Source organism: Bombyx mandarina, chromosome 03 (assembly GCF_030267445.1).
Source record: "Bombyx mandarina strain Sakado chromosome 03, ASM3026744v2".
NCBI classification, from domain to species: domain Eukaryota; kingdom Metazoa; phylum Arthropoda; class Insecta; order Lepidoptera; family Bombycidae; genus Bombyx; species Bombyx mandarina.
Genome location: NC_143210.1, coordinates 3,148,913 through 3,169,903, shown reverse-complemented (window position 1 = coordinate 3,169,903; position 20,991 = coordinate 3,148,913). Strand labels below are relative to the sequence as shown.

Below are 20,991 nucleotides of genomic sequence, written 5' to 3'. Positions count from 1 at the left end.
ATACAAATTTGAGTTAACTTTTACACTATCGAAAACGTTAAAAAACTTGCATGAAGCACACTGAAATGCGATAAGAACTTTAATAATATTAACGCCCCTAGCGGCAAACGTAGGCGAGCGTTACAACTCTATACAAATTTGAGTTAACTTTTACACTATCGAAAACGTTAAAAAACTTGCATGAAGCACACTGAAATGCGATAAGAACTTTAATAATATTAACGCCCCTAGCGGCAAACGTAGGCGAGCGTTACAACTCTATACAAATTTGAGTTAACTTTTACACTATCGAAAACGTTAAAAAACTTGCATGAAGCACACTGAAATGCGATAAGAACTTTAATAATATTAACGCCCCTAGCGGCAAACGTAGGCGAGCGTTACAACTCTATACAAATTTGAGTTAACTTTTACACTATCGAGAACGTTAAAAAACTCGCACTAAGCACACTGAAATGCGATAAGAACTTTTATAATATTAATGTCGTCCTACCTACGACCTAGCTGGTAAGAAGTCACTGTTGCAAATGAGCACTAGTTATGCTAGGACAGAGTCATAACGCTGTTTACGGAGAAGGTTTCTTTAAAACCAAAGCTTGAAGTAGGATATGTCAATGCTTGGGAAACATCGTGGTATTGAGTTCATTCTAGACAAGGTAGGTATAGGTATATAAGCAGCGTATATACGTATGTACGTATATACATAGATATATAGAGGAAAAGAAAAAAAAACTTAAAAATTACATTAATATGTTTCAATTCCGTTCCAAATTAAATATTCATGGTCGTCGTGGCCTAACGGATAAGACGTCCGGTGCATTCGTGTTGAAGCGATGCACCGGTGTTCGAATCCCGCAGGCGGGTACCAATTTTTCTAATGAAATACGTACTCAACAAATGTTCACGATTGACTTCCACGGTGAAGGAATAACATCGTGTAATAAAAATGAAACCCGCAAAATTATAATTTGCGTAATTACTGGTGGTAGGACCTCTTGTGAGTCCGCACGGGTAGGTACCACCGCCCCGCCTATTTCTGCCGTGAAGCAGTAATGCGTTTCGGTTTGAAGGGTGGGGCAGCCGTTGTGACTATACTGAGACCTTAGAACTATATCTCAAGGTGTGTGGCGCATTTACGTTGTAGATGTCTATGGGCTCCAGTAACCACTTAACATCAGGTGGGCTGTGAGATCGTCCACACAGCTAAGCAATAAAAAAAAAAAAAAAAAAAAAAAACATATTTTTCTGTTGTCTGCGGAAAACGTATTGTAACGACTTGTGTTCTATCTACGTAAAACAATAACTTATTCAACATAAATATCATTCTATAAATAAATATTATATTATTTTTTTGATAACCGAACAGGTATGTTAACTTGTCGTCTAGTTTCGGATTTTGTCTCATTAAATAAAATAAAAAAAAAATAATAAAAAAAAAGGCTTTTATTTCTTGCTTTTCATACCCAAAAAAAAAATTTACACTATTAATATGCATGCAAAATCATTCACATTTTTAAATTTATTATCCCATATTCAAAAAATTAACGAAATAATTTTTAATTGAATCTTGATTATGATTTTTTGATTATGTACATGTTATGAGTGATAAGAAGTATTGAATTGTGTTCTTATTTTAAGAAATAATATACATAACATTTGGAATAATTTTTACATTGAAAAGTACTAAATATTGATTTAATTGGTTAAATTAGTCAGGGTTTATCTTCGATCATCAATAGTATATAACTAGATAAAGGGACACGTACAAAATTAAAGCAAAAACTGTCCGCGTGAATATACACATACATAGCTACATTCATTTATTAACAAACGGAGAAAAAAGTTTTGAAACAGTTTTAAGTTCAAACTAATTACAACTATGGCACTTTGTAATAAAGTCACAAATCTCCAAAACATTATCTAATACTTACGATCATTCGTCACATAAAATGAGCAAAGTAATAAATTAATCCTGTCACTTACAAATAAAAAAACATATGTTAAACAACTTTTAATGTTAAATCAACCTTAAGTGACAACAAATAAAGTACTTTTTCCTTTTATTGCTCTGAGAACTAACATCGTTTTGTTTTATTTATTTTTGCTTCTTGAAATTTCGTTTTCGGCTTACTACAGGAGGTAAGGGAGTCGCGTTGAACACTAAAATAATTTATTAATGAATAAAAGCAAAAGTTTAGTTGTTTACTTTTATGTTATGGAAATTTATGTTTGTTAGTATCTATACATTATTTCTTATATTATTAGCGTTACGTTTTTGTGTAATATATATTTTTATAGTATATTTTTAAGTTTTCGCGACCAGTGCACATAATAACACAACGTTTAAACGGTTTCAAGCGCGGTATTTTTATTACAATGTTTCGGCCACGTTTCAGTAGCCGTGAGCACGAAAGGCAAAGATGTCCAGTGTCAATGAGCGGAGATCTTAGCTGGCTTATAAGTCATCTCTAGTTTCTCTGGCGACAATCGAGATCCATTCTGTACACGTGATTGCTAGTAAAGCTAAAATAAAAAAGGAAAGTTAAGTATCTAATGAGAGTCCAACAAACAGACACAAAAGCAGCATTAACCAATTTTAACCAACTAATTTTGAAGTACTTCTAACAAATTTAAAAAAATTATTAAAACACAAATCTACTCCGCGCGTTTACTGTTCTGTTAAACAAACGTTTGTCCATGTGTTGGCCGAGCCTTGGCCAACATTTGTAACGGTGGCTAAAAATCGGTAATTTTGTTCAAAATTTAATATTATTTATTAGTTTAAAGTTTAAAATATAGTTTATACTTCATGTACTTACCGAAAGTAAGATACTCCAGCCGTTAAATTGCTTTTTCGGGCATTACTTTTGCAACTTTTGAATACACACTGCGGCATTGTGAGACGGGTTGACATTGGCTGTGTTTGAAGCGAACTAAACAAAATAACAGCTCACATTTCAAGTGAGCTGTTATTTGACGAGACGGATTTTCTGCACCGACCGTGTATAATAACCGGCAAACTTCTTGAGCATTTGTCGACGTAGTGGGGGTAAGTTTGCGCATGGTACACTCACGTGCAAAAACGTTACTTACTCTGCGTCATAATGCTATTAAATTATTAAAATCAACATATGTATTTATTTATATATTTATTAGAACATCAACAAAACATATAGGTTAATAATTGTAATAATTTAATCTTGGGGTAAAATAGATATTCCTTCTATTAAGTCAAAACTAGAGCTGTTGCCAGGTCTTGGTTCAGTTGAAGCGAAGCTGGTATTTGTAAATTTTTTTTCGTTATCATAATCTTGACCATCATCATCATCACTGTTTTCATCACCCGAGTCGCTATCATCGTGATGAGTCGACATAGGGCTCATCGGCGTAGTTTACAACTCTGTCGATTCGGTCTTCTTTTTTGTCTATAATTAATTATTTTTTGAAGATATTCGATTCGTAGTAATCGAATGTTACTTTTTTCATTTACCAGCTTCCGATTATTTTCTGTTCTTTTTTTCCATCTGAAGCCTAGCTCTTTCATAATCCGTCGTAAGCTTAATTCCGAGCCATTAAAATTTATATCTTCTTATCTTAAATTTTTCGAAGCCTTTCTACGGTACGGAGTTTCGCTGCTTGTTATGTAGTTATTATGATTACATCTTTTTATTACAGATTGAACGAAACTATCCATTCCGGTAACTTTCTTCTTCCCTGATCTTTTCTTACCCGGAGTCCGAAACACGGCGAGCAAGCCAGAGCCTTTAGCTTCGTTAATAATGCACCTAACAGTACTCACTGATGTTTTTGTTGCTTCCGAAGTCTGTTTTAATTTTTCCATATCATTCTTCCCATGTTTTATAAAGAAGCAATATACGTCGTACACAAATTTTCTACCCTTTCTTTTAAGTACTACACCAGTTTGTCACGGCATAGTGTATGTTTTATAAAAAATCAACAAACACTCAACAAATAGCAATGGCAACAAAGTCCACAAGCAATTATAACAAATAACTTAACGATTAATAACGATAGACTTTCCACTGTACGCAAGCGTACTTTTGGGAGCAAGCGGAATGAGGGCGCAGTGCGGGACGCAGGGTTCGACTGATCTACCAATAACGCGCTCGATACGATTTCCCCTGCCGTCGCGCCTCACCCTCACCACCAAAGTGATCTAAAATTCGGTTCTGCGCAGTCAAGGTCATTTGCTCACGAAGTTTGCCGATTACTATATCTAGTTACTATTTTTTTTTTTTTTTTTTTTTTCCTACCTAAGCTGATAGCCTTGAGAGGCTATGTCAGCGTAACCCTAACTTTAGTAGGTGAGCTCACGGGGCTCAACCTGACGATGTTGCTAACACGAACCCTAGCAAGAGCCGTGCTTCGCAGAATCTACCACCGGATCGGAAACGCGACCCACTGAGAAGATCCGGCGAGAAACTCAGTGGGCTGTGTCTGAGAGTTAGTTTACTCGTCGAGCCCTTCGTCGCAAGCGACGGGTTCGACGAGAACGGTGACCGGTGCTTGAATTACCTAAAAGCACCGTTAGTGGATCGGGAGGATCCGAGATGACGTGTTTTGGGCGACGTCGACTGCTTTCCATTCTGTCCGCAGGATCGGGAATGTAGTTACCGGCGGCCACGATGAGAGGGTTCTCGTGTCGTGCCGCTTTATCGAAGTGGCGCATGGACGCCGACTGCAGATACTTACTGATGGACTCGTAAGTCCAGGTCGTCATGGAGGTCGACATTCCTGACGAACCACGGGGCTCCGACGGCTATCCTGCAAAAACGGGATTTAATGACTTGGAATGATTTCAAGTGTATGCGGGCCGCGTGAGCGAACACTACACTTGCATAGGTCATGACGGGGCGTCTGCAAGTTTTGTAGAGTGTCACCTTATTTCTAAGGGACATTTTACTTCGCCTACATATCATCGGGTAGAGACGTCCTAGAATGAAGGCGGCACGATCGCGTACCGTCTTGATGTGGGGGCGGAATGTCATCCTACTGTCGAGGGTGACGCCTAAATATTTGACCTTCGGGGCCCACGGTATGGGCTGGTCGAACATCGTGATCGGGCGAACGGCGCACAGTGGGTCGATTCTATGATTTTAGTGACTTAGGGACCAACTTTGTTTTTTTATATATTTTTTTATGTAGATAGATAGAGCTCGTTAATCTCAATAATAATTGTTTTGGGCAAAAATTACAAAAACTTTATAGTTTGGTCAGAAAAATGTGTTTTGTGATTTTTTTGTATGGAGCGGGTCACATTAAATTAAATTCCTGCTAAGTACCGCGAGGTCCCGCTTTGAAACTTTATTTTCCTTATACCTTGTCTAGTCTACTATCATTTGATGCTATGAACATGTGCATAAAGTTGCAACTCTGCCAAATAAATGGATCGAAAAAAATTAATAAATACATAGAATAAAAACCTTTATATTTTTTTTCGTAAGTGCTTTTAAGTTAAATTTGATATGGATTAGTAAGTAAAAGCACGTAATGATACCCATAATTACATAATACCTAACAACAATACATTTAGTAGGTCTCTAATTAAGCAATCTCTCTAATTATTAAGATAGTTAACATTATTTAATGAGGATAATTAGTTAAGTAGCCATTACTGGGTAGTAGAAAATATAGTAAACATTTGTTTTTCTCTGGAAGTATAAAGTGACCATGTTTATTATATACTAACTAGTGTTCGTTTATTCGTACTACTACTAACATCTCGTGATTGTCGTTGTGATCTTGCTGTTTCCGTTATAATTGATAATTTTGTTAACAATTTAGGATTATTTATGATTTTAAGAGAGCAACTACAGTCGCTGTCTGATAATAAAAAACTCTTTCAATTCCTACAAAATCAAATAAACGTGACCGAAGAGAAAAATGTTGAGCTCCAAAAATTCAGTACGCAATTTTGTTCAAATATAAGTGCAATATGGAAACGAAGTAGTCGCATGTTAGCACAGTTTATAAGAAAAAAATGTGATTGGTTAGAATGTGCAATAAACTGGCCTGAAGGAATGATACCTGAAGCTATCAACACTGCACATGAAAGGCTCGAGATTTCTAATACTGAAGATGTTGAAAATGTACCACCCTCAAATGTACTACAGAAGCCTCGACATCTATTTTTGCACCTCGAAAACCTTTTGAAGAATTGGGATCCAGGCAAAAACGAAGACGCATTGAAAAAATTTACCAATCGCTTTCGTTATCCCCGGATGAAATGAAAACTACTACAATTACTAGTTTGAGAAACACTAGAAATGAAGATGTAGGAGAAATAATGAACCACTTGTCAAATCACCCCGAAGATCTAGAAAAAGTTAATGAGTATTTAATTACAAGTAAAGTGAAAAGTAGTACATATTCTCCCGATAAGGCAATATTAGTTTCACTTAAATTAAGTGGCAGTATATAAACCTAAGAGAAGCAGCAAGTGAAAATGGGTCTGATTTATACCCTTCTTAATATAAAATTAAGCAAGAAAAGACCAAATGTTATCCAGGGAAAGACGAGGTAATTATTACTAAAGAAGGAGCTGCTATTAAAATGCAAGCATTACTAAACTTGGCGCTATATAGGCTTTTAGATGTGATTACTTCGGATTTGGACTCTGCAAGAGAGCTACTGCTTATAAGCAAATAGGCTTTGATAAAGCCCCAGGTCAAAGTAATTATAAACAAAAAACTGAAACAGAGTTTGATGATTCATCTATTTTCATGGTCAGTCTAGTTCCTATAAGGCTTCAGAAATTTGATGGAACAATTGTTTGGGAAAACGACCTCATCAACTTTTTATTGCCGTCCAATAATGTTTAAATTTACAAAAGAAACGCAGTCAACAGTGACAATTATAAAAGCTAGCATAACAGAAGAAATAGAAAGACTTCAGCCATCAAAAATCAAACAAGTTGAAGTTAGGCATCAATTGCACATGATGATGATGGACAGCAAAATAGCCTCATATTTTTCAGAAACATTTTCTGCTGTCTGTTATATTTGCAAAGCAAAACCGTCAGAGTTTTTTGGAGTGACTTGCTTATCAAAGAGAAAATAATGAAGAAATATTCCAGTATGGAATGCCATCTTTACATGCCTGGATAAGATGCATGGAGTGCTTACTTCATATCGGTAAATATAATTTTATTACTTCACAATTTTTTCATCATATGTAGTTTCCTGTGAGATTATTTTTTATATGACACTTTTTTGTTTGCGTCTTATCGTTTGGACTTCAAGAAATGGGGTTGCAAGGGGGGATGACAAAGAAAAAATATCAATCAGAAAGAGCGCTATACAGCAAGCGTTTAAAAAGGAATGCGGTTTACTTATAGATGTTGTCAAGCAAGGAGTAGGAACAACCAATGATGGCAATACTGCCAGAAGATTTTTCAGGGATGCAGAAGAAACAGCCCGCATAACAGGAATACGTAAAGATTTAATAGAGAGGCTTCACGTGATTCTTCACTCTGTTGCATCTGGAGAGCGCGTTTCCAAATTTTCGGAATTTTTTAGATATACTGCAGAATTGTATGTTAATGTATATCCCTGGTATTATATATGCCTTCCAGTATCCATAAATTGTTAGCACATGGCAGTGATATATAATAATGAAGAACTTTGGTGCCATTCGTATAGGTAAACTCTCGGAAGAGGCAGCGGAAGCTCGCAATAAAGATTTTCGGAAATATACAGAGAGATGTTATTCAAGAATGAGAAGTAGAACGTCGACTAATGAGGATATTTTACACAATCTTCTTTCGTCTTCTGACCCAAAGATCGAAAGGTGAAACAAAATATATAATATTTAGAGAGATTGCATAATTAGAGACCTACTAAATGTATTGTTGTTAGGTATTATGTAATTATGGGTATCATTACGTGCTTTTACTTACTAATCCATATCAAATTTAACTTAAAAGCACTTACGAAAAAAAATATAAAGGTTTTTATTCTATGTATTTATTCATTTTTTTCGATCCATTTATTTGGCAGAGTTGCAACTTTATGCACATGTTCATAGCATCAAATGATAGTAGACTAGACAAGGTATAAGGAAAATAAAGTTTCAAAGCGGGACCTCGCGGTACTTAGCAGGAATTTAATTTAATGTGACCCGCTCCATACAAAAAAATCACAAAACACATTTTTCTGACCAAACTATAAAGTTTTTGTAATTTTTGCCCAAAACAATTATTATTGAGATTAACGAGCTCTATCTATCTACATAAAAAAATATATAAAAAAACAAAGTTGGTCCCTAAGTCACTAAAATCACAGTATCGACCCACTGTGCGGCGGGGGCGGGGGTATTGACGCGCCTAGTCGGGAGGGGCTAGTTACTATTGTTGATCGAAGGGGTTTATTTATGTTAGCAAGAACCCTCTCAATGAAAGGTGAAGGCCTCCTCCAGAGATGACCAGTACTCTCTATTCTCTGCCGCTCGCGGCCATTGTACACCTGCTACTTTTATGATGTCATCTGCCCATCGTGTATTTGTCTCATTAACGTTTATCAAATATACATAGGTAGTTTTCCAATTACAGCACAAGAGCGCATTATGCGGCATAATGCTCAACGTTGAATGTTCCAACTACAGCAACGCTTCGCACAATCGAGCACTCTCAAAAGTACTGCTCTCGCGTGACACTCGCAATCGATACCGACTCAGTGACAGAAAATTGACAAGTGTTTTTTCTTTAAGTTGGCATTGATCGAAATTTTGTTTATATTATCGTTAGTAATATTATTTAATGTTGAAAAAAATTGTAAGGCTTTCGTTTCGTCGTAGTTTCTTAGAAATAATCAATGCTAATTAAAACTGTGCTAACTTAGCGCACTCTGCTGATGCATTTGAAAACTAATTCACGTTCCAATTAAGCTTCAGCATAATTTGGCATTGTGCGTCACTGAGTCGCATTATGCTCTGTAATTGGAAAACTACCATAGTTGCGAGGTTCGATTATAAAGTATAAAATTTATAATGGCATGAAGTATTAACAAACTCGCTTTTGTTTGTTGATATTATAGTCATTTAAGAAGTGCAGTGGCCGTCATGGGCATGCCATGACCACAGAAGACCATTGTCTATCATAATAAGAAACGATTTGACTGTCGTCGAATCAAGGCTAAGAAACCTGCATATTAAGTACGTAGTCGTCTGATTAAATATTGAGTTTTTCGAGCATGTTGGACTTGTTTCCGCGCGGAGGCCTCAAGGCTGTGGACGGTTGCTAACCTCTTTTATGTAGGTGACTGGGTGATAAACGCGAGTCTGCAGACGTGTAACTATGTCTGCGTTTCGCGTAGATAATATAATATTCGCCGCACTTTATCACGTCTTTATGTTGATTCCCTGCTGCGCCCTTCGATGCTGCGGGTCGTGACCTATTAGAGCATCAGTTTTTTCTTTAAATATTCTTCCATCCGCTCATATTCTTTAAGCAAATTCACCTTGGTGACTTGGATGCTGGAAACGTTCTGATCTGACCAGGGTGTGCGACTGTTTCTTTTCGGCTCCTTGTCATGTATTTCTCCGGTGAAGAAAAGTCACTGGACTGACTTATGTTTGATTGCCTAGGCTTCCGATTGGTTGATTACATGTGCAGTCTACTGAATGCAGAATACATATTTTCTGTGAGCAGCACATTTCAAAGTCATCCAGACTCTGTGGATTTCCATCTCTCAAAATCTGCATCCCTTTCTAGAATATGAAGAACACTAAAGTAGGTAAGTTTAAGTAAGTAAGTAATTAATTTAGTAAGCATTAAGTCCGCCAATGTAAATTTTACATGAAGTGTAATAAATAAATAATGTGTCGATCACAATCGTTTTTGTCTTATTCCTGTAATTCAAATTCCTCCATTTTTTCTTGAGCTGAGACAGCATTCTCCCCAACTCGCGTTCAATACATTCATAATAAAATTATATAAATAAATATTATAATATACTCTATAGCCTAGTTATAATAATAATAATTTGTTACTACATTAATATTGTAATTTGATCGTAAAAATGTTGAACTAAGGAAATTTTCTGGCCGTTTCTTGGTATACTTTTTTACTGGTGGTAGGACGTCTTGTGAGTCCGTAGGTACGGGTAGGTATCACCGCCCTGCCTATTTCTGCCATGAAGCAGTAATGCGTTTCGTTTTGAAGGGCGGGGCAGCCGTTGTACTGTAAAAACTGTGACCTTCGAACTCATATCTCAAGGTAGGTGGCGGCATTTACGTTGTAGATGTCTATGGGCTCCGGTAATCACTTAACACCAGGTGGGCCGTGAGTTCGTCCACCCACCTAAGCAATAAAAAATAAAAGACTAATTTTCGAGAGGAGACCAGTTTTAAATATTATAATATGTTTTGATTTTTAAACAACTAAATATTTTTAAATTATAAGGTCTTTGTTGAATTTGTAACTTTGTTTACTAATGTAAGCAATCAAGAATAATAAACTTGTTAATTATGCATAGAATATTAACAATAAATTTTAAATGTTATAAAATTATATATTTAACCTTTTCGTAAGGATGATGTAAAAAGAGTGAAAATTTTCAAACGGTATTATTTCACGTTTATCGATTTAAATTTAATACAAGCTATAGATTGCTGTTTTTGTTTGGACTTGTTGAAAATGCTATTACTACAGAGTAGCGTGTACTAATTACAATATCATGTGACCGGATATTATATGTTTTCTTGTAACAGTTTTGGGATGTGTCAAATCTGGGATGTCAGACAAGAAAAATATTTTAATCGATGATCTTTAATTAGATTTCAAGGAACATGTGAAATCTGTCTTCGTTATTTATTTAAAGTTTAACATATCTGTAACCGAATAAAAAGGTTTATAAAAATATTAAGCAGTTTGTATGGAACATCTAAGTAATATGAACAACGGTGAGCTTAACTCATGAGTTTTATCCCATCAAAATAATTTTTGATTAATGATATATTGATGGATGTCATGTATGTATTCGAGGATAAAGTGTAGAACACAAAATGATTAAAACAATAGTTTGATACAACTAGTACTTACTTATGATAAAACAAATAAAACCGTTAAATTTAACATAATTATACCCGATACATATCAGTACGATCTATGTGTGTACATAGGTAATATAGGTATTATAATATTATAAATAATGTTAATACAGTGATAATTTCATCCACAAAGCTAAATACATAAGTACCAATATAATTTCGAAGGCAGTTGAGGTACTGAAAGCAGTAAAGCCTCCTTTCGGCTTTTTTTAAAGTATTTTAGCGGAAGTAATATGAAAAAAAGCTACCAATTTTTTCCCCCGAAAAGCAGTATTTTTTCCCGAAAAGCTTGCAGCACCATTTACAATTACGCAGTAAGAACTCAAGGCCGCCGGGTATGCGTGATGTGTGTACTACAATACAGTTTTTAGGTATTTATTTTCGCAACGGGTCTGCGATCCTCGCGATAAAATTATCAATAAAGTTGTCGTTATGCGGAATCAAGGTTAGAACGCAAACTGTTACATGATATTTTTGGCTTGCATTATCTTCAATTGAGCGCGAATTTTGTATGCTTCGTAGGTTTTGATAAAGATTGATTGTCTTGCTAGAAATAGCCGACTGACCCGACATTGTTTGTCGGTCGCTACAGCCGAGATTTTTTCATGAATACTTTTCTAACAATAGTCTATAGCCGACCTGAACAGTACATTTTTAGAATGTTAATATGTACATAATAAAAAATTTGACGTAAGAATTTGAAAGGATTTCTAACATAGTCAGTTCCGAAAAAAATCAGAAGAGACCACAGTGACATTCGAACCTTTTATTAAGAAAACCGATGATTGGAAACACAATGATTTTGAAAGTGGCGTAAAGTTAAAACTAATACCATAAAAAAAAATTAAACGCCACATTGTCGCGCGTGACTTATGAAATCGCCATCTGCAATTTCGAGAGGATGACCATAATCGATGGCCTACTTAGTATATACAGTAGTGATTAACTGCTGCTACACAAGGACTTGTTTCGATTCCCGGTTGAAGGGGAATAATAATGTTGATAGTAATTTGTAATCGGGGACTGGACGTATTTGTTTTTGTCTAGTCACTAGATTAGTTAGAGTCTAGTGTGTGAAAAGAACTTTTTTTTTTATGAATTAGGGATTACTGGTGGCATTTCCAGTTTAAAAAAGATCCCTATAACACACGCGTGGTTAAATATCCTACCAAGTACTCACGAACTTTACCTCTTTGCCTAGCTAAAACCAATAAAAATTTCCTTCGTTTAAAAAAAGAATCGTGTCAGATCAACTGATGCGATTACGTGGTGGTAATTATTAATAATTCATATTTTATAATCTTCACAACACTATCTAATTCCATTCCAGTCTAGCCATAACTAAGATTGATGAGCTAAACAAACAATTGAAATATCGGTGACTTATCGTGAAAGATTACAGATAATAAAAATAGAGATTTGGCGCGCAATTTCAGAAGGCTTTTTGAAACGTAATAAAAAAAAAATTGTACAGGGAAAATCGATTGATTTTGTTGGAATTAAAATATCTTAATTGATGTTTCAATTAGTGTTTGTCGTTTCGATAAACTTGTTGGTTTGTTGTTTAACGAAGTAACTGAAAGACAAAATTGAGGTGTTTTTTTTTGCGAAAATATTGTTAATGTATTGGATAGGTACTTCTTTCTTTGTATATCCAAAAGCTTTTTTTTAGCATTAAAATAAATAGAAAGATTTTTATTTTATTGACTAATAGTCTCCCTAAGTTCGATTAAATTTTTTGGATTGAGATCGATGATCGAGAATCGATGAGGTTGTGAGAAGAAGACAGTCGAGTAACATTTTAAATAGCGTGGCTTATAACGGAACTAGTCTACGATTTTCTCCACTGTTGGGAAACATAAATACTAGTCAATTACACTACAAAATAACTTTAACAAATAACTGTGACCGGGAATCAGATGCAAACTTCATTCTAATGAGATTCACTAAGCCATTAGACTAGGAGTCAACAACCCGTGGCTCTTTGACTCCTCGGCGACGGTTCTTCCACGAAATGTTTAATTCAGGTACAGAATATTATTTATTATCTTGCCTTATAAGAGACGAGTAAATGTTTTTGAAAAACAAGCAAACAACGATAATATGATAAAAAAATTATGTCAAAAAAAGGCTGATGTTGAGGTGATAAGGTTGTGTTTTGAGTGGCTTGATATTTGAAACAAAATTAATGACATTACCAAATATATTCAATTTTTTTCCTACTTGAGCTGGTAATCTCGAGAGGCTATGCCAGCGTAACCGAACGCGTAGACGAGCTCACGGGGCTCTAACCAGAGGACGTTACTAACACTAGCTCTAGCAAGAGTAGTTCGCAGAATCTATCACCGGATCGTCAACGTGACCCACTGAGAAAATCCGGCGAGAAACTCAGTGGGCTTAAAATAATAGAAACATGACAGTGACTGGCCGTAACGCTTAACAGGTAAAAAGTATTAATTTGATTTTTAACAAATAAATCGAACAGCTGGCTATTTTGGTTGACAAGGTTGCCGACCACAGCACTAGACTAAAGATTAATACAAAAATTTCACCATAATCTGAAAATGATACACGTATATTTATGTCCAAAATATATACAACTGAACGTAACTTAACTTAATTCAAAAATATCTTAGAATTCAACTGCCTAACGCTAACAATCCTTTTGCGACTTATTTTAAAATGATTAGCTAACGATAAAGGCATTGATATCGAGTGCACTCGCGATTCAGATAATTTTGTTACTCGATACGGATCTAATAGGACAATTTTTTCCGTAAGCTACATTGATTAATAGAAACTAGAGGTCCCGCAGTAGTTGAAATTCGACTACAATTAATTGGAATTGTTAGTTTGTACACTATTATGATTGTATTTTATACTTCTATAATCACAAATTTTGCCAAGGCTACACTATAAAAAAATATTAATAAAAACAAACAATATTTAATCTATTCTCAATTTGACCACAGACGTCAAGAACAAAAGTTTGACAATAAATAGTATGCATGCGTGTGTGCGTCAAATACATGGTATGTAGTGTGTGTAAGTTTTCATTATTGATTTAATGTATCTTTTATGCATTATTTAAAAAAAATATTAGCATTGTGCACTTCTTCTCTATATTCTCTATAAGTGTGGAAAATTTCATACTCCTCCGTCCGCGCAATTTTCGTAAAAAGGGATACAAAGTTTTTGCTTCACGTATTAATATATAGATTGGTCCAGCCGTTGCGATAACCTGCATAGAGCAAATTATGAGCAATAGAAAAATCAGAATTTTTTTTATTGTTTAGATGGCTGAACGGATTCACGACCCACTTGGTGTGAAGAGGTTATCGGAGCCTGTCGATATCAACAACGTAAATGTCTTCGCTCAACTTGATACATGAGTTCTAAGTCTGAGTATTATAGTAGAACGGCTGCCTCACCCATCAAACCGAAACGCATTACTGCTTCACGGCAGATATAGGCAGTGTGGTGGTACCTACCCGTGCGGTACTAGCAAGACTTCCTTCCACCTGTAATTACCACACACAATAATTTTATTATGAGTGTTCCTATACAACAACATTTGGTAGGTACCTGTTTCAAATTACGCGTACGAACATCACTAATGTTTCAAGTAAGTTTTTCATTGGTGACACATAATACTTACGTGTGCACGAAACAATTAAAAACCTTCAATTATAGTCAATAAAACACACGTAGGTATTATAACCGGTTCGAAGCCTTGACAATGAATAGCCTCAAAAACTAAAATACAGCGTGTTCTTTTAAGTTTCTTTTTTGCCCTTGTTAGTAGATGAGGATACGGTCCACTTGATAGTGTGTGGTCACAGTCGCTCATGGGCAACACTGGAGGCGCAGCTAAGCCACTACCCTCCGCTAAGCTTGTGTAACTGAAATAACAATGCTTTAGTATGTGTATGTGTAGTGTGTGGATCGTTTACGGTAATATAACGCTATGGCTTATGGCAGATTGGGTCTAGAGAGACATAGGATTTGCTACAGTAATTTTTATGCCATAAATACGGGTATTTTGTTTTAGAATTACCAATTTCAGGCAGTTGAAAACAGGTACATTGGTGCGTATTAAGCGACTTCGTCACGCTCTTGAAGGCATCCTGTAGGATAGCACTAGTATAGATTTTTTATGTGATAACTGTTACTTATGATAAAATAAGTGTGATTAGCAAAATAGAACATCGTAGATGTAAAAAATGAATGTTTCGTTAAAAATACCTACATATCAGACATATATAAACAAACCTTTTTTGTAGACGGGTTCGCACAAAGATTTTTATTCTTATTTGTTCTTGATCTATTGACGGTTCTAAGTAAATAAAATTACAAGTTAGATAAATAAATTCTAGAAACGAAAACATTCGAGTTATCCCGACCTTGATGACCTTGACCGTTCGGTATGTAGATAAGTACTTGTGGGTATTGTATTGTTTCGTTTGGATTCGCATTCCGAATGCGTTTCGCTTTCGCGATTACATACATTCGTCGCAATATTACATAATACAATAGTGTACGCAAGATTAGCTTTTAAATAGATTCGATTCAACGTATGTTTGATTGAAAATATTTGCATTACATAATTAGATGTGTTTCGTTTTGTGTTTTGTAGATACCAAACTGCATTGCAAATATGTTGTAATTTTCCTTGCTTAGATGGGCGGAAGAATTTGATTTTGCCAATAGACATAGCCAGGTAAAGACGCTGGTGACCCTGACCCATGAGGTGGATATTTCAATTGTAGGTATTCATTTCTTTTTCCTTTTTTTTCCTACCTACGCTGGTAATCTAGGGGGTTATATCAGCTTAACCGGGCGAATAGGTGAGCTCACGGGGCTCTAACCTGACGAATTTGCTAACACTAGTTACTTTTCTGGCTACTTTCTAGGCTTTTATGCCGGTAGAGCGCGGCCAGAACGTCATCCACCACGAAAGGTAACAGGCGAAGTTACAAGTATGGGATTGGCGTGGTAGTCCGGGATGACCTTTACCGCCAAGGCCCCCTGGACCCTTTGCAAAAAGGCCAGATTGCGTTCCAGGTCTACCCCTCAGAATCACGCCCCTCTGGTTTGAGAGCAAATCGGGATCGATCCACTAAAGTGTTGGTCGAATGTTGTCCAGCACGATTTATAATTAATAGTTGGGTTTCGGCCGAACAGTAATAAATAAGATAGGTCTGACGACGATGGTGGCCCTTAGTGGAGCCCCCTCCGAGCCGAGAAGAAACAAACAGTTTCGGATCTGTGGATAATCACCTCCGATCCGCCAAATTCCGTAGGCAACCGTTGCGACCACTGACTGGCAACTTTACTACGGGTGAATGTGTAAATTTGTGCAGATTTTACTTGCTTATACAACATTCGACACCAAATGACATTCACCTCAGATATTTTTTGGCTTGATGTGTTTATGAATCTATGGCCCACCTAGTGTTAATAAGTCACCCTTCCACTCCGTCTCTTGTTGCACTACGACGATACGTCCATTCACTCGGTGATTTACGTACCAAGGCGTTTTATAATGGAACCAAGTTACCACACTGGAACCAAGTTATAGATCTCGAACTAAATTCGTGTTATGGTTTTTGTTTTCCAAAATAATATATTGTCTTGAAACAAAATCGTTTTCATTACTGGAAAAAGCTTAATATGGTTCACATGAGAAGGCAATCAATTCTCTTTGAGAATTTCCCGCCAAAATATGTAGTTTACGTCTGTTAAAAATAACAGCGATGTGCTTATTGACAACAATGTGAATAGTAAGTAGGTAATGTTATTTTTCATATCCAGTCCAGTTAGCTATTTAAGTTCATAATTAAGTCCATTTAGTTAATTTACTACATTAATTTTACAGTTAAAAAAACAAAAACAAGCAATAAGACATCTTGAGTTGTTTAGCTCGCGTTCGCGCGTTGATCCATTATGATATTTGACAAGGTTGAACATTTACAAGATTAACTACGAAAACAAGATCACGCCACTCTTTTCGTTTCTTTCTATTATATGTTTCTCTTTCGCACTACTGATAAAATAAAAGAACGAGGATAGATTGTCGTGTTTCGTAAATAAATGGAGAAAACTTTCCAGACTTTAAAAATAACACTATTAAGCAGAGTAAGACTAGTAACAGTTTTCATTTAGGTACAAAAATATGTACGGATATAATAAGCGAGATATAAAGTTCACTTGGCTAAATACTTGCTTTTTTTCCTTACCTATTCGCTGCAAGCATAAGGGGCTATTCCAGCTACGCCTGGTCGGTTAGGTGAGCTCACGGCTCAACCTGAGAGAATTTACCTTTTTTTTTTTTCAGTCCGAGGGCCGAACCTCCTACGAGGTCCCCACGCCTAGACGGCGCGCGGGGTATGTGGGACTAGTCCGTGACTGCGAGACAGCGGGCAGAAGGATGTTTTGAAAGTGCTGAGAGCGCGCCGCGCGGCCTAGACCCCATCAGGTTGCCCCATGACCTTCACCGAGGGGAAGTCGCCGCCTACAGGGGCCGGGATGTGCGAGCGTAATCTCTTATCCGGCCCCCGGTTCAACGGCGACGGATCGGTGCGGAAAGGGAAGAGCTCTCCCTCTGTCGTTCCGCCGCCTCTTTATGCGAGATGGTGGACTCGCAGAAGTCGAGCATCGCCTTCCAGGACGCGTCGCTGCCGACCATCGTAGCCACGACGCGCGGCAGCGAGAGTCCTCTCCTATGACACTAACTCTTTTTTTTAACGCTGGGGAATCCATTTAGGGATACCCGGTAGAGGGGGTAACGGATCGGGTAATGTCGGACTCCGGTGCCTCCAGAGAGGAAGAAGGGGAGAAGAGAAGGACCGAGGTCTTCCACTTCCCCCAATTTCTCACAGGAGACTACGCCTTGAAAAAGGTGCACTACCGTTCACACGAGGCTCGCGAGGCACTTCCTCCGCAGAACCGACCACCGACTAAGCCCCATCGAAACTTACGGTACGGCAGTGCGCGCCGAAAGTCCCGCCTTCGTTGGTACTCGTCCTAATGATAGGACGGGATCTCATCTCCGGGAAAATCCTGAAGGTCGTCGTCTCAGGAGACAGATCGTGGGCGGCGCACAGGAGCCACCTTGGACCGCTTCATATATCGCATATCCAGCGATTTAGTTTCATTTTTCAACACTTATGCAATTTCACAGATGTGAAAACGTTAAGAAGTCACCATTATTACACATTTAAACCAGAAATATCTAATTTATCAAAACAAAACAATTCACATAATTTCGCTCCTCGCATTCCCGCCAAAAATCTCTGTACAGTGCGTGTACCCTTACAGAGATCGACTCGAGTGATGTCCTCATTAGAAATCGATTTAGAAAGAGTCGAAAACCGTTTTCTGAAAACTATCTGCAGCACGGAGGCGTACGTGACACAAAACACTTACAGTCTAGTCGTATAATTAGATTTGTCTCATACTTTTTGTTCTATATTACGAAAAGTTCAACGAACTTTTACCAATAACTTTAACGTCATTAACTGCTTTATAAGCCGGTTTAAATGGTTTTAAAATGAACCAGTGATCGTCCGGTGACTGGAATTCGATCATAATTACTGTCATCCGAAACTTGGATTCATTTCACGTATTGTTCTTTAAGGTTTTGTCAAATCAGCTGATGTGTTGAATTAGTGGCCTTTTCGAGTCACATTGCATGCTTTATTGTATTTGACGCATAGATGAGTACTGAAAAGATCCATAAATAACATCACCCACAGCTAAATGTGAAATCAAACTCTTGTAGTGTATAAAAGTTGCCACACCCTTTAAATCGGATGCATGATTGCCGCGCGACCGTATATCTTTTTTTGTTGAGCTACAGACAGTTTTAGTGAATCCGAACTTGACATCCTTTCGCCATCAAAGCGTAGGCGGAAGCCTGGCGAATTTTCTCGAGATTCCAGTGTCCAGTATCCGTTTTTGGTACTCATAATACAAGGAGATCTTTTAAGCCGTTGAATTTGGAAACGCTTATTTATTTTTCATTGTTACTCACCGTATATTTTTATGAATAGTATTGTAAATTTTGTAAACAGGAGGTGTGTCTGCTGCGTATTAATAATGACTCACGTTCTTATGCAATCGAAAAACAAAAATTCAAGTTGTAAACACTACCAAGGTCGTATCGCCAGTGGCCAGTATTGTAAACATCGGTTTCGTACAAAATACCTTTGGATACGCTCAACATCTGGTTTGCGAATTAAAGTTGTTCGTGTTCATCATAACCTAGTCAACTTCTTCTTGAAATAATGATTTGAAATTATTATTTTTTATTTTTTTGTTTCCCTCGTAGGGCGACGAGCATACGACCCACCTGATGGTGAGTGCTTACCGTCACTCATGGACTTCAGTAATGCCAGGAGCAGAGCCAAGCCGCTGCCTACCCTTAAGTAATCTCCACAAGCCTCGTTTGAAGAAGGACATGTCTTAGGGCTCGGAAAACACAGTGGAGGGGAGCTCATTCCAAAGCCGGATGGTAAGTGACAAAAAATATCTCTGGAAACGCACTGTGGATGAGCGCTGTGGCTCCAGGTAGGTTATGTGGATGAACTCTACTCCGGTGGCGGGCGGTGCGATTGTAAAATCGATATGATGGAATCATCTCAAACAATTCCTTAGAGAACTCCCCATGTAGTGTGCCAAGTGGAGGGTACCAATTTTTCTAGTGAAATACTTAAGACATGTTTACGAATGACTTCCGCGGTGAAAAAAAAATGCATCTCTGTCAGCGCAGTTCCTTGAACTGCAGTGAACTTTACAATGCCCTTCTTGAAGGAGTCAGGTGTCTGCGATCCACTCAAAGGTAAAGGAGGTAAACTCTTCAAAGGTATTTTGTACTGGCTATCAGGTCTTAATTTTTTTCATTGCGACTAAGTTGTCCAAACTTTGAAAAAAGTAAAAGATTGTCATGCGGAAAGTCTGGTGAATAACGTGGATGCCGCAAGCTTGTAACCCTAGCTGTCGCAGCTTAGAAGCCGTCTGTTGTGGGTCTGTATAGGGTCGAGCTTTGACGTGTAGGAGCAGTGGGGATGAGCGGCTAATCCAGGCTGGTCGGAGATTTGCGAGGTTTTCCATCATTCTCACAATACATATCCGCAGTGATGCTAGCCAATTTGAAGCAAATGAACGAATATTCTGATGCTAACCTAGAAAGCTGTTGGTAGCGGTAGATTGAGTATCAGCCTTAAACATATTATAAATTATGTTTCGAATGGCCAGTATTGTAAAACGTCAACATCACAGGTAAACCTCTTATTATATGTTCTACTTTAAATGTTTAATTGAAAGCATTTATAAACGAACCTTTTTATATGTACTAGAGGTCCCGCAGTAGTCGAAATTCGACTATAATTAATTGTAATTGTTAGTTTGTACACTATTATGATTGTATTTTATACTTCTATAATCACAAATTTCGCCAAGGCTACACTATAAAAAAATATTAATAAAGACAAACAATATTTAATCTATTCTCAATTTGACCACAAACGTCAAGAACAAAAGTTTGACAATAAATAGGTAGTATGCATGCGTGTGTGCGTCAAATACATGGTATGTAGTGTGTGTAATGTTTTCTTTATTGATTTAATGTATCTTTTATGCATTATTTTAAAAAAATGTTAGCATTGTGCACTTGTTCTCTATATTCTCTATAAGTGTGGAAAATTTCATTATCCTCCGTCCGCGCAATTTACGTAAAAAGGGATACAAAGTTTTTGCTTCACGTATTAATATATAGATAGTTTGTGGTAAGATATTTGGTATGAATACAAAACATTTATTCTCGGTAAAAATTACGATACGAAAACAAAGTTTTTTTGCGAATACGTTTAATATTCCGTATGTCGCTTCAATGTTGATGAAATGGATGAAGTACGCAGAGTG

General features: G+C 36.9%; 1 long non-coding RNA gene across 1 annotated transcript; it reads right to left on the bottom strand.

Annotated features, from left to right (window-relative positions):
• Positions 1-1,998: 1,998 nt before the first annotated feature.
• On the bottom strand, positions 1,999-3,584 carry LOC149503246 (uncharacterized). The gene is made up of 2 exons (XR_016325584.1): positions 2,820-3,584; positions 1,999-2,523 (listed from the first exon to the last, which is right to left on the bottom strand). It is a non-coding gene; the product is annotated as an uncharacterized LOC149503246 (long non-coding RNA).
• Between the last annotated feature and the right edge of the window lie 17,407 nt (positions 3,585-20,991).